A 14626-nucleotide genomic window follows, 5' to 3' on the forward strand; every position below is an offset into this window, starting at 1 on the left:
AAAAAAAAAAATTGTCAACAAAATTTTCCTGTATAAACTGTAATAGAAAACAGAGTAAATGTGTCTATGAGATACAGATGCCCCCGCCAAACAGGAAGTAGACGAATGACAGACCTGAAAAAGGGAGACACGTTACAATTCACCTTGAAAAAGCTTCAGACCAAATATCAAACCAATCCGACATACACAAGCCGATATATATTTTACAAAAATTTTGTACAGACGTACAGACAAGGGTAAATCTTAATGTCCCGTCGCCTAAAGGCGGGGGTATAAAAATCTGACCAGCGAAGCGGTTATTAAAATATTCTGAGATATATAACTATATACCCCCCCCCCCCTTTTTCCCCTCCTGAAAACCAAATGTTTCGTGTCTTAGCAAATGTGTGTTAGCACTAAGTTGTTCAATTAACGCAGTTAAGCAGAAATGTATGTGTATTTCGACAAAAATTGGTAAATTAACACCAGAGATTCCTTCGTTTGATCGAAGAGTTTTCTTGCTTCAGGCTGAATAATTCACACCGTTCTACATGAAAAAAAAAGATTTAAAAACCAAAGTTCCGGCGGGCTTTTTCACGTCCTAAATTTCGAGACCTGACAATCCGGGACATTAAAATTCCATTTTACCAACAAAAAGATAATCCCAGCTTTATTTCTTGTTAAAGGGTCTCTGGTAATAATGATACGAAGTCGGAATTAACTCAGGTTTTAAGAAAAACATACGTGTACATTCTGGATTTCAAAAGTAAGAATTTTTGACAACACAGAAGTACAAATACCAGTCCTCCCTTTTGTGTATACATATGAGAAAACATTTCAAAGTTATTGATTGAATTCAAATCCATCACACATACAGTACACATTGTAGTCTGAAAAAATAAATGACTTCATTCCTATCAAACACCTTTTTAATTGTTTACCAGTATATTTCTTTTAGTTTTGGGTAAAATTGTAAAGGAAATAATACTATCAAGACGTCCTTCCATAAATCTTTTTTTTCTGTTCTGACTTTGAAGAAATGGCTACTTTTCGCCCAATCGAAATGGTGCATGGACATATTTTGTTTCATATTATTAGAATTATTTTCAATATTATCGGTATTAAACTTGATTATCGACACATGAAAATTTGTCAGCATTGTCAATCATTTTAACTAAAGTACCATTGGTTCGGTCACTACTCGATAACGTAGCTAATTTTGACGGTAAAGAAACACCAATTCGATCACTTCTTTGTTACGGGCTGTATGTTGCACAATTAAACATGATGTCGCAAAATTAAAATGAGGAAATTTTTAAGATACAAGTAATACAAATGAAAAGTTTGTAGATTGATTTATGACTATTTTAGTATGTTTACGTGTATACCATAAAGGTAGAGCAATAAAACTTAAATCAAATACTACAAATTCTGTACTGCTACTTAAAGTTACAGATGTGAACCTATTGTGTAGATTAAGTTGTGTATAGTGTTATTATTGTGATAAATAGTCGATATTTCGTCTCCATTGCAGGTCTCTGTCTTAATCGATCTTTATACACAGATGAACACGCGCGTTTATGAAATGAATATAGAAAATAATATTGGCTGACACAATCTAATTACATCGACAGATTTACGCATATCCATGGAAACACGCCATTTAAGGTAAGGTCATTTTAAAATCGTTACAATTTATAAATGTTTTACTGTCTGTCTGCTGTATACAGGTAAATAAATCACAAGTTTGCCATTTACCAAATATTTTTGATTTGCCATTTCATTATTTATTAATGGTCACCATCTTCCTAAAATACACCCTAACAATACAATACATATAATTGATTAATGTGGGCATCTGTCCTATTTTTGTGATGATAACTAGCCAGGTAATATCAGGGAAACTCGGAAAATGGTGAGATTTTTTCTATCTTATACGATATCAATTTCGTATTTTGTATACGATGGTTTTTCTAATATTTATCACTAGACGGATTTAATTTTAAAACATTTCAATGATTAATAAAGACCAGGAAAATTCGGGATATGGTGAGATTTTTACTATCTTACTCGACGGTCATTTTTTTATTTTGTATACGTGGGTTTTCTTCATCTTCTCACTAGACGAACTTTTCATTTAAAAACATTCCAATACAAAAGACTGATTTACTAAATACTTATACCCACGGCGGTGTCCTTTGTTATAATAAACTGTCAATGGCTCAGTTTGATACTACTGTGACAATCAGTAAAATATATTCAATAGACAGTTGATATTATGTTGATGGATTAAATACTTTATAATGTAGGAAAAGAAACAAGTAACTATCATTTCTACATGTATTCTTTATGTGCAGATATAGAAAACATTTAAAAAGAGGTAGGACTTACTAAGGAGTACAAATATTATGTATACAATAACATAGACATATGTATATATATAATATCAATAAAGCAAAATTTTGTTTAGAGCAGTACAGTTGCTGTTTGAGTCAGTTCCAAACAACAACAAAAAAATGCTATAAATTTAAAATGTTTTGTTTAATTTCCATAAAATGGTCCCAAGCATGCTTTTGTCTTTTTCTTTGATGATATGCCTTGGTGGATTTGTTCATAATGTCTTTTTCATTTCTGTATGTTGCGACCTATAATTGTTTAGTTCCTTTGCATTAAATGATAATTTTGATTTTCTTGCCCTCTTTGATAAATTAATTTTTGTGTCGATATGATTTTCAGAAAACTGTAACAGTTACTCAATATACTTATTTCATAAATACTGAATTTTAAATTGTAAAGCAGCTTAGTCATTTTCGCTATGTTAGATTGATACAGAGCATATATGTCAAATGAATTGTCCTCTACCAGACTGAAGCTAGCGAACAATAACTAAGGAACAATAAGCCATATAAGGTGATATATATGGAAACCGAAACACTGAAAAAGACAGCAACGACCATTTAAAAAAAAAAATTTAAATGCAGAAATTACAAATTCTATTTACATGACATGGGATCTACCATATCGATTTATTCAACATGCCACACCCCTTTTTCAGTACCACAGTATAATGTCCTCTAGTTGACGCATTAATTTGTATCCTTTTTTTCAGAAAAAGGTCTTTGTTAACCAGTTTTACAATTTGGACAGTTCTCGGTTAAAAATTTGACGCATAAGGAAAAGATAAATATAAAATGTATTTCCAGTCTCCGGACTATTTTGGCACTCATATATATAAATAAATAAATTTTGTGTATTTACTGTCTTCTGATTGGTTAAAAGTATTACTTTTATTTTCAATGTTGTCAATTTTTATGACGACACGCCCACTCTGACGTAGTGTATTCATACGCCAACATGTGTGTACGTTGTTTTTGTTAATATAAATAATATAAAAAGTTCTTTGAGCCTTATTTTTGATAGAAATTTATTTATAATGAATGGCAATAATTTATTTTGAATTTATTGAACCATAAAATTAATTTTTGACTCTTCACATTTTACATAATCCGCTTCGCGGATTATTCAATGTGAAGAGTCAAAAATTAATTTTATGGTTCAATAAATTCGCGGATTATGTAAAATGTGAAGAGTCAAAAATTAATTGTATGGTTCAATAAATTCAAAATAAATAATAGCCATTCATTCAATAATTATTATACCACATCTTCTTATATATGAGCCAGTCCATGCGAAAAGGTACAAAAAGTCCTTTTGGTAAACTTTACAGGACACGTTATCAAAGTTTGTTATAGTATTTTTCAAAAACGATTTTATCTGAAAAAAATTACATTAATTTAAACATTCATAAGATTGTCAATTCTATCCCGAATTTGTCAACTAAAACAGAAAAAGACGTAGAAATATCTGAATTTTTGGTATTTGAGCAAGTGTAAAATCATTTGTTCCCCGGACTAATGCTATACCGACCAGAAACTTAAAAATTTACAACACTACAGAGACAAAAGTCAATAATTTCCGTCAGTTCTACAGGTTTAAAGAAAGTAAGACAACATTAAAACACGAGGGAAAATACAAAAACTATAACATCTTGTGTTTTAGAAATTGAAATTTAAGTTAAGTTAAGTTATTTAATATTATTTAAATCAACCTTAGTTGTTAAGTTATTTAAATCAACCTTAGTTGCACGGGATTCGAACCGTTTCCCGGTTTGATTACATTGATATCCGCATCGTATGCGGGAGCCTTATCCCCATTGCTACCGGGGTTAACATTATCAATTGGCAAATCAAGCCATTTAAACTGTACTTTGAAAATTATTGAAATATATGAATTAGTTCACTAAAAATCTTGATAAAACTACGGGGGGGGGGGGGGGGGTCCCAACACTTGCAGGTGCGTGTAGCTCACAGCTTGATGATATGAGGAAAAGTAAATGTGTTTTATAAATCTCAAGTCTACTACCAATAATTATGCACACTTTTTAGATTTTCGTAAATTTTTCGTTTTTGTACCTTTTCGCATGGACTGGCTCATATGTAAACTTATCTCATTTTTTATTTGTTAGTTCTATGACTTCTGTTTTTAACAGCTAGTTTCAAAAATACTATGGAGTTTTCTTTGTTCATTGTGTTCATTTGAGATATCAAACCCTTTAAATTTTAAATTGTAAAGCATTATTCATTCTGACGTCTTTACAAAAAGTTCATTGGCTTTTGGACGTGTACTGATTGATAATTTAGTCTAAGATGCATGATTTTTTTTTGTTAGTTGTTATCGGCTTTGAACTAGCTGTCCGTAACTGTGAGAACGCACAGTCAGATCTGTAATACTTGTCTTTTTGTTGTTGGGACGTACAAGTAACCATCCACGTCCACTTTGTATTTGTTTGTTATATGCATTTCTATTTGTATGCATAACGAGTTAAGCTTTTTTCAACTGATTTTTACAGTTCGTTCTTATGTTTTACTGTTCCATCACTGTCCCAGGTCAGTGGAAGGTTCGGCGACTTCAAACTAGTTTTACCCCGCCGCATTATGTATGTGCCTGTAATTTACTGGTTTTCATTTTTTCCTGTGTTAAATATTTGTTTTTCGTTCATTATTTTGTACATGAATTAGGCTGTTAGCCTTTTTTGTTTTACATTTGTCATTTCGGGTCCTAACTGTTCGATATAGACATTAACCAGTGTTGAAGTCCGTACGCTAACCTATAGCTGTAAATTTCTGTGTCATTTGGTCTTTAGTGGAGAGTTGACTACATGTATTGGTTATCATACCGGTACCACATCTTCTTTTTATATAAATATTGATAAACCTCATTTATTTTTACTCAAATATAAATTTTAATCCATCAATATAATAACAAAAAGCAACTTGATCTTTGAATATATTTTCAGATACCAATGTACCGTGGTGCCAAAATCGACATGTCGCTATATGCATGTACCCTTAAAAGAACTGCTCAAGTGTCTGTATATATATTCCTGGTTTTGATTGCATGGAAATGTTTAGGCAACATTTATACAAAAACAAATTTTTATGAGAGGAATCAAGTTCTTGACTATACAGACAAAGAATCACATTTTGGGCAAACTTCTTCCGAAACGTTTGATCTGTCTCCTATTGAGTTTATACGCCAAGACTGTGGTGAACTTTGTGATACAGATCGCCCTGGGACAACCGGACCATACTTTGATCATATCACTGCTAAAATAAATTGTAATGCTTTATTTACCAACAAATATATTGACCGAGAACACGGCCAAAAGAAAGCGCCAAAAGAAATTCCGAAAGTACTCTGGAATGAATTTACTATGAATAATCGTTTAGAGGTTGTGAGTTATTATTTCGACGAACATTCTTTAGGAAAGAGAAAACATATGTCTGTGCCAATATGGACACAGTCAGAAGTTAACGGTTTGATATCGAAAGCCAAAAAGGGTAGACTTGTTGGAAATTATGGTGTAAACAATACAAATGCCCTTCGTGATGGGTTGACACATGCACCAGGTGTAAAAAATGGACGAGTTCTTGTAATTGGTTCCGTGAAGCCTTGGGCAGAAGCATGTGTCCTGGAGGCAGGTGCGCGCGAAATTGTTACTCTTGAATACGGTAAAATAGTTTCACATATTCCAAACGTTAAAACAATGGTACCATATGAATTTAGAATGGCGTATTTAAACAAAACATTAGGAGAATTCGATGCAGTAGTGACCTTCAGTTCAGTTGAACATTCTGGACTTGGAAGGTACGGGGATGCTTTAAATCCCTGGGGAGACATTATTGCAGTGGCAAGAGGTTGGTGTGTAACTAAAGAAGGTGGTTCTCTAACAATAGGAGTAGAATATAACAACAACCAGGATTATATAAGATTCAATGCCGACCGTTGCTACGGTAAAATTAGGTATCCTTATTTGGCAACAAATTGGAATCAATTTTATAGAGGATACTCGGGGAAAGGCATACAGAGAGTTCATGTGTTTACAAAATAAAACATAAATTCATTATAAAACACAAAGGGTGTAAGATCCAAATAGTTGATTTTTCTCCTTAAGAGAATCAAATAAGGCATGTCGAAAAGCAAATTAAAACGAGAGTTTCGATCAATCAATTTAAAGGGTAGACATTGTCGTCCATCGTTTTTATCGTGTAAAGGGTACACATTGTCTTCCCTTATTTTACAGTGCAAAGCAGTGCATGAAAGCATTATTGATATCTTCAAAAGACCGTAAAATTACAGAAAAAAATTGCTTATTTTTCCAGACATGCATACATAAAAATAAGCCATCAAACCGAACAATAAACAACGGGAATATCATTTGAAAGGTCGAATAAAGGAAAAGTTACAGCAACACACAACTTATGCTTGCTTTCAAGTGCAATATGTATCATGAAATGTGTAATAGTTATACGTATCATGGCAATTTTGTTTGTACGTTCGACCAATTATACAGACAAGTCTTGTTAAACATGTATCATATTCTATACCTAGTCCGAATCACTGACGGAATGTAAAAAAGATACGTAGGGTATACGTTAATGAGACAGAACCCAATATGTATATAAAAACCCTTCAAAGACATAAAGAGGTCAATATGTCGTCTCCAACAAAATACAGGTGTCTGTGTTATTTCGAGCTCTAAATCGCCACCGGGTGTTACCATCTGATTTTTAGGGGGTATGGTGAGGGTAAGATGAAATTTGAAAAAAAAACAGGACAGAAGTTGTGAGTACTAGTACTTAAAAGGCAGTATGACAATTTATGTTAAAAAAAGGCAGGACCGAATAGAGTGAAAATTGAAAAGGGAAGACAGAGATTACAACTAAAAAAACAACTGGTTCCTGATTTGGGAGTGGTGCATGAACATGAAAAAAACAAAATAAAAATAAAAGGATATATATATATGAAGCCCAGGTGGTCGTGTGGTCTAGAGGGACGGCTACAGTGCAGGCGAATTGGTGTCACGATATCTCAGTAGCATGGGTTCGAATCCCGGCGAGGGAAGAACAAAACATTTGCGAAAGCAAATTAACAAATCTAACATTGTTGGGTTGGTGTCTAGACGAGTTTTATATACATAATGTACACAGCCATGTATCACCATCACTGCTGGTGATCCGATGGATAAATCTGTTGTAGAGTTGTCACTGGCTCAGACGTACTTATATATATATAACATCGTGGCCACAAGTTAATTTTTTTCTGTTTAGTATTAAATTTATATTAAGATCCATTTTGTTACATCTTGTGATCAATTTTATTTGGCAATCGCCAATGGCAGTGAGCAGGGTTAAAGAATATCAGTTGTTCGACCTGTTAGTCAAATAAAAAAAAATGTGGAAACATTTGATTTAGAGCACACACGATGAAGGTTATTAAATTAGTAAATGTACTTATTGTGGCAATAAAAGATTGCTACATCTGGTGGCGAAGTAGTTTCTGTGGGTTTTATTCGGCATCTTGCGTGAACAATTTTGTTTGTTCTGTTGTTTAGGTTGCTTTGGTTTTATAATTTTTTTTATACTTTTGACAATTGTTTCGCGCATACCTGATAAAAGTCATTTTGAGAAACATGTGCTCTGCGTAATCATATTATGCGCAATTTTCTACAAATGTGTCGGTCGGTGCCGCTGCTGAATGCGTGTAATATCCCTTCCAAGTAGCCAGTATTTTGGGATTGACATGATTTCAACGACACACTGGCTAGAAACCATTATGGCGAATGTTATCGACAAACACGTGGTGTTAGGATTTGAGTCATATATAACGTTTTATTAGTTGTCAATATATATTTGATTTATTTTAAAATTTTTGAATGTGAAGCTTCAACTTATTCAATTAATCTTATACAATGAAATGTACTGATAGTTCACATCGATAACAATAAAAACAGTAAGCATATACCATAAAAAGAAGGAAGAAGACACCAAGAGTGTATCGGAAATCAAAAGTCCATGTGAGCAGACTACACCATCATGGCCAAAAAATAACAACGGCGAAAGACAATTCAAACAAGTCTATGATTGCGTTGGATAAAAACCGCAATTTTTATACGTGTGCATGTAAAACAAATTTTGTTGTAGAAGGGTCTAAAACAGCACAAACAACATTTTCCAAAAGACCAAAAAAGTGAAAAATTATAGTTAAACAAAACGCATTTGACTAACAGGTCGAACAACTGATGTTCTTTAACACTGCTGACTGCCATTGGCGATTGCCAAATAAAATTGATCACAAGATGTAACAAAATGGATCTTAATATAAATTTAATACTTAACATAAAACAATTCACTTGTGACCACAATGTTATGCCACAAACATATGGTGTTAATATTTTTTTGAACGCCGGATCCGGATTTCGACAATAAATGTCTCTTCAGGGATGTTAGGGATCGAAACGGTATTTGGAAGGCCATATGAAATGTACCCTCATTTGTAGATAGACTCTTGAATTTTAAGAGTCAATATAGGATGAACGGATCATATAAACCGGAGGGAAAATATGATACAAGCCCAAACGAAAAAATATAAACGAGTCTAAATTGAAAACTACGTTCAAACCTATGATTGCGTGTGATAAAAACCGCAATTTTTATACGTGTGCGTGCAAAACAAATTTCGCTGTAGAAGGGTCCAAATACAGCACAAACAACATTTTCCAAAAGACCAAAATAAGTGAAGAAGTATATTTAAACAAAACGCATTTGACTAACAGGTCGAACAACTGATGTTATTTAACCCTGCTGACTTCCATTAACGATTGCCAAATAACATTGATCACAAGATGTAACAAAATGGTTCTTAATATAAATTTAATACTAAACAGAAAACAATTAACTTGTGGCCACAATGTTATGCCACAAACATATGGTGTTAATATTTTTTTGTACATCAGATCCGGATTTTGACAATAAATGTCTCTTCAGTGATGTTAGGGATCGAAACGGTATTTGGAAGGCCAAAGTGTACCCTCATTTTTATATAGACTCTTGAATTTTAAGAGTCAATATAGGATGAACGGATCATATAAACCGGAGGGAAAATATGATACAAGCCCAAACAAAAAAATATAAATGAGTCTACATTGAAAACTACGTTCAAACCTATGATTGCGTTGGATAAAAACTGACGGCTTTGTTTATGTACGAAAAATAAACAAAAAACAAATGTGTAACACATAAACATACGAAACTACTGAATTACAGGATCCTGACTTGGACAGGCACATACATACAGAATGAGGTGGAGTTAAAAATGTTAGCAGGATCCCAACCTACCCCTAACCTGGAACAGTGGTATAACAGTACAACATAAGAACGAACTATAAAAAATCTGTTGAAAAAGGCTTAACTCATCAGATGAACACAAATACAAATACTACACAGAGATGACGTGGCCAGATACTTGTACATTCCAACAACAAAAAGACTCTAAGTACAGAGTTAAGCATGACAAGTACACATTTTTGTTTTGGGACCAGATAAAGCCCGCCTTCGGGTGAGGGATTTTTTTCTCACTGTGTTGAAGACCCATTGGTGACATTCATCTTCTTTCTGCTCTTTGGTCGGATTGTTGTCTCTGATACATTCCCCATTTCCATTCTCAATTGTATTCCATATAACGGTCAATCAACATGCAATGGCGTCCGTAAAATTTTCGAAGGAATGATTCGTCACTGATGAGTCTTATGTAGACGAAACGCGCGTCTGGCGTACTAAATTATAATCCTGGTACCGTTGATAACTATTTACACCACTGGGACGATGCCACTGCTGGTGGACGTATCGTCCCCGAGGGTATCACCAGCCCAGTAGTCAGCACTTCGGTGTTGACATGAATATCAATTATATGGTCATTTTTATAAATTTCCTGTTTACAAAACTTTGAATTTATTGAAAAACTAAGGATTTTCTTATCCCAGGAATAGATTACCTTAGCCGTATTTGGCACTTTTTGGAATTTTGGACCCTCAATGCTCTTCAACTTCGTACTTATGTGGCTTTATAAATATTTTGATATGAGCGTCACTGATGAGTCTTATGTAGACGAAACGCGCGTCTGCCGTACAAAATTATAATCCTGGTACCTTTGATAACTATATTCAACTTCAATACTTCAAACTCTTGGTCCAAAGGCTTCATTATAAACATCAATCCTGTATCAATGAAATCATGATAGAAAATAAAAATTAATTGCATTTAAAACTCGAGTAACTGATATACGTAAAACATTACGTATCACAGAATTTGTACTTACCATCAGCAACAAGACGGGTGCCACTAGTAGAACAGGATATGCTCACACTTCCTGAGATTATCCCCAGTTTTTTGGTGATGTTCGTGTTGCTCATTCTCGAGTTTTCTGTGTAGTGTTTTGTTGCCATAGCATTGTCAAACTGTCTTCGACTTGTGTGTTTTGAATGTTTCCTAGGTATCTTCCATCCTTTTTTAAATTTTAAATACATAATCGCTAGTTACCTTGTAGTATGAAAATCAAAATGATGTTTTTCAGCTTTTCACGAATACATACATTTAATTATTAATATTAATCTACTTGCAGTCAATTCCAGTCATGTAATTTGCGAGCTCTAAAGATCCAGTACCTGTACAAGTACCTCGACTTCATATCAAAGATGAGAAAAACACATTTCAAGCGCTTCATCGTATATTTCATCACAATACTAATGCTTTTCTATTTCATCCGGTATTTTGTCTTAGATTTCCAGTCTGAATTAAAGACAAACAGAAGAACAGTCTTGAATAATGATAGCAATGTAGCTTTAGTTCTCCAGGCCGCTTTACAAATCAACGACCATCCAGTTTTAATAACCCTCGTAAATGATGGATATCTTGACATGGTTCAAAGTTGGGTGTGCAATACTAAACTTATGGGATTCCATAAACAGGTACCATTATGTTAATAAAAGACCTCTTAGTTTCTTTCCTTTAAGTACAAAAAACAATCAAATTTTATTCAAACAGGTATACATAGATATAGGAAGATGTGGTATTAGTGCCAATGAGACAACTCTCCATCCATGTGTGTTTATACGTTCATATATATATACGACCCTTTATATTATGTATGGAAGTTAATACTTCATATAACCATTCATCTGGTTTCTGCAGAAAGATATCGCGTAATGCAAGCTTCCAGGATCAATCTTTACTTTTACTTTATCCTGTTTGCGTTTGGTATAAATTGTTTTACAATAGAATTATTTCGAAGGGCAATTTCCAACCAAAATACAAGTTAGGTTTGAATCTTATTATTCAAGTTGAGCCGAATTGAAGCTATAAATGTCAAATTAATCCCAATTTGCACAAAGCTAACAGGGTAACAATTGGTTGATTTGATTTGATTTTGATTTTTTTTGTGTTTTAACGCCACTTTTAAGCACCACTTTTGGGCTATTTCGTGGCGGCAATTTTTTTTTTATGGAGGAAGCCACCGACCTTCTTTAGGTTACAATTGGTGTCACCCGTGACTCCTGTATATTTTACTTAGACCCGAAAAAGCGTTTGCTATATTATTTTTTATATATTTAATCCATCTAAAATGTGTGCAAAACATAATTATTAATTTAAAAGATGTTTTATTTGCCATGTTACCAAGCATACCACCTTCAATCCGCTCCATAAAATGATATGGGGACAAATATCTGTTCATTTCTTTATCAATTTTGGCTTTAATAATTTTCAGGTATTAAAACAAATATCTTAATTTTGTTACAAGTTAAAAAAAAATTGAGATGATATGGTGCATATAAGCAGCTATATACTATGAGGCTTGCATTTTTTTAATGTTTAGATTAGTTTAGATTTCAAGCCATTTTTTTTCTCTCCATTTTTAGGTAATAATGATAACTACCTCAGCAAATGCGACAGAAAAGATCAAATCTTTGTCACCGGATATAACTGTTGTTGTATTAAATGTGGACAAATCTATGAATGAACACCAAGTGTATAGCCACGTGGGCTATGTTAAAATTATGATACTCAGGACTCAGATACAGCTGGCTTTACTTCAGAATGATATTGAACTATATTCTTTTGAATGTGACTCCGTATTTCTGGCAAACCCATTGCCGACTCTTAGAGCGCATTCTAAAAAACATGATATTGTGTTTATAAGTAATTATAAGTCACCAAAGGCAATCAATGGTGGATTCCTGTACCTTTTCCCAACACCGGCAACAAAGGCAACATTTAAACAGCTGAACAAAATGATGCTCAAACTTTCTGAAAAAATAAAATTTGAGCCATCCAATAAAACTATTCCCACTTATGAAAACGACCAAGTATATTTGTCGAATTTAGTTTTCGAGAAATATGCAGGTCTCAAATCAATCATCTTGCCCTTCTCAGTGTTCCCAGACGGCAAGTGGTACGAAATCTCGGAAAAGGACAGAAAAATGACAAAACCTTATCTAATTCACAATAACTGGATAATGGGCAACAAGGCGAAGGAAGAAAGAGCTAGAAAGTGGGGACATTGGTTTTTAAAAGAAGACGGTTCATGTGATGTTGACGCTGTTAACAAGATAATTTAGTTTTAACAATATATTTTTATTCACAGTGAAAAGTCTTTCAGTATCATTTAAATAACCGTAAAAAGTTTTACTTTAAATAGTTTTAAGTATTACAATTTTACTTTTACTGTATTACAATTTTACTTTTACTATATATATTTATATTCTCGTTTTTTTATAAGAACATAAGAACAGAATTTTATTTATTTTGATAAGAACAAATTTCATCTTTTTTAAACTAAATTTTGCTTAGTTTCTATTATATTTCTTTTGTTACTCTTGATGTGAGATTTGAGTTGTAGGCAACATACTTTGCATTAATCTGGCATAAGTGAACGGTTTCAACAGTGAAATGGTCTTTTATGTAAGAAAGGAAGGAGGTTTAATTAAAATCTAATAGGCCATGAAATTACAAAACAATTTATTCCCTTCAAATTCATAAAAAAAAATTGTGGATAAATTAATACGGTAATACAGTAATAATAGTTTACTAATTTTTATTTAGTGACAATATCACTAAACATAATTCTCTTGTTCACTTGTGCTGCATGATTGATATATACGTATCTTGCTATACCCGACGTTACTTTTTAAGATGTTTCATACAACGATGTTTAAGGATATTAAAATCAAATTTTAAGACACTTGTTTGGAGTTTCAGATTATCACTCGATATCAGTAATCTGGTGTCGATTTTCTCACACTTTGTATAGCAAAAATCAGACAGTTGATTTTCTCTTTTAAATTCTTTCACATTTTGTCATGCTTGGACCTTTTAATGCTAACTAAGCAGTAGACGGTTGTATAGTGCCTTATACTTGTTAACATCCTCGTCCTATCATATTCGAGTCGCTGTCGAGTACTTTCTACGAGTTTCTTCATTTCGTAGGTCTTCTTATATCCAGACTAAATGGTTAAAGCAATAAACAAAAACAAACATGGAAGACATCAACCTACGACTCCCGCTGAATTACAAGCTCTTGGCATGAGAGAGACACATGAAGAAACAAATTAAAACAACACGTTATAAATGTCATGTGATAGAAGCGCTTTTCTGGATTTACCTTCATCAGGAACGTTCAAAGCCGAATATTTGAAAGCCAATGATGTATATAACGAAATCAGTTTAAAAGCCATATGACGAAAAAGGGAATAAAAAAGCCAAATCCATTTAACTTTGCCTTTGAAATTAGTTTCAAACTTAAAGTTTCTTTAATAATTTAAAATTAATTATTGACGGACAATATTCGAAAGGTGTTATATAAATCATGTCAGCCCCGAAGTATTGACTACTGAGCTGATGATACTCCGTGGACTGAGCAGAGATATTGACCCAGTGTTAAAAATGAAAACAAAACGTTATAAATTCTATGAGTCCGAAGTGCTTTTCTGGATTTATCTTCATCGGTAACGTTCAAAGCCGAATATTTGAAAGTGGTGATGTTTGACATAATCAAGTGTGGGAACACAGAACACAACCCTCCTCTAACTTGAGACAGTGGTGTAACAGCACAACATTAAAAAACCAACCCTCCTCTAACTTGAGACCGTGGTGTAAGAGCACAACATAAAAAAACCAACCCTCCTCTTAACTTGAGACCGTGGTGTAACAGCACAACATAAAACAACCCTCCTCTAACTTGAGACAGTGATGTA

The 14626-nt window shown here is 33.3% G+C and overlaps 2 long non-coding RNA genes across 6 annotated transcripts in view; both read left to right on the top strand.

Moving 5' to 3' along the window:
• Positions 1–13023, top strand: part of LOC143069361 (uncharacterized) — a 52226-nt gene extending 39203 nt beyond the window's left edge. For all 4 annotated transcript variants that reach the window (XR_012976376.1, XR_012976375.1, XR_012976371.1 and 1 more), the window contains 3 exons: positions 1514–1647; positions 10999–11344; positions 12293–13023. This is a non-coding gene — a long non-coding RNA (uncharacterized LOC143069361). The remainder of the gene's footprint in view (positions 1–1513; positions 1648–10998; positions 11345–12292) is intronic.
• LOC143069375 (uncharacterized) lies at positions 1663–7673 on the top strand. 2 transcript variants are annotated; one of them, XR_012976378.1, is made up of 2 exons: positions 1663–1894; positions 5336–7673. It is a non-coding gene; the product is annotated as an uncharacterized LOC143069375 (long non-coding RNA). The 2 variants fall into 2 exon arrangements; XR_012976377.1 differs by lacking the exon at positions 1663–1894 and adding an exon at positions 2204–2359.
• Positions 13024–14626: the final 1603 nt, after the last annotated feature.

This window comes from Mytilus galloprovincialis, chromosome 1 (genome assembly GCF_965363235.1).
Source record: "Mytilus galloprovincialis chromosome 1, xbMytGall1.hap1.1, whole genome shotgun sequence".
NCBI classification, from domain to species: domain Eukaryota; kingdom Metazoa; phylum Mollusca; class Bivalvia; order Mytilida; family Mytilidae; genus Mytilus; species Mytilus galloprovincialis.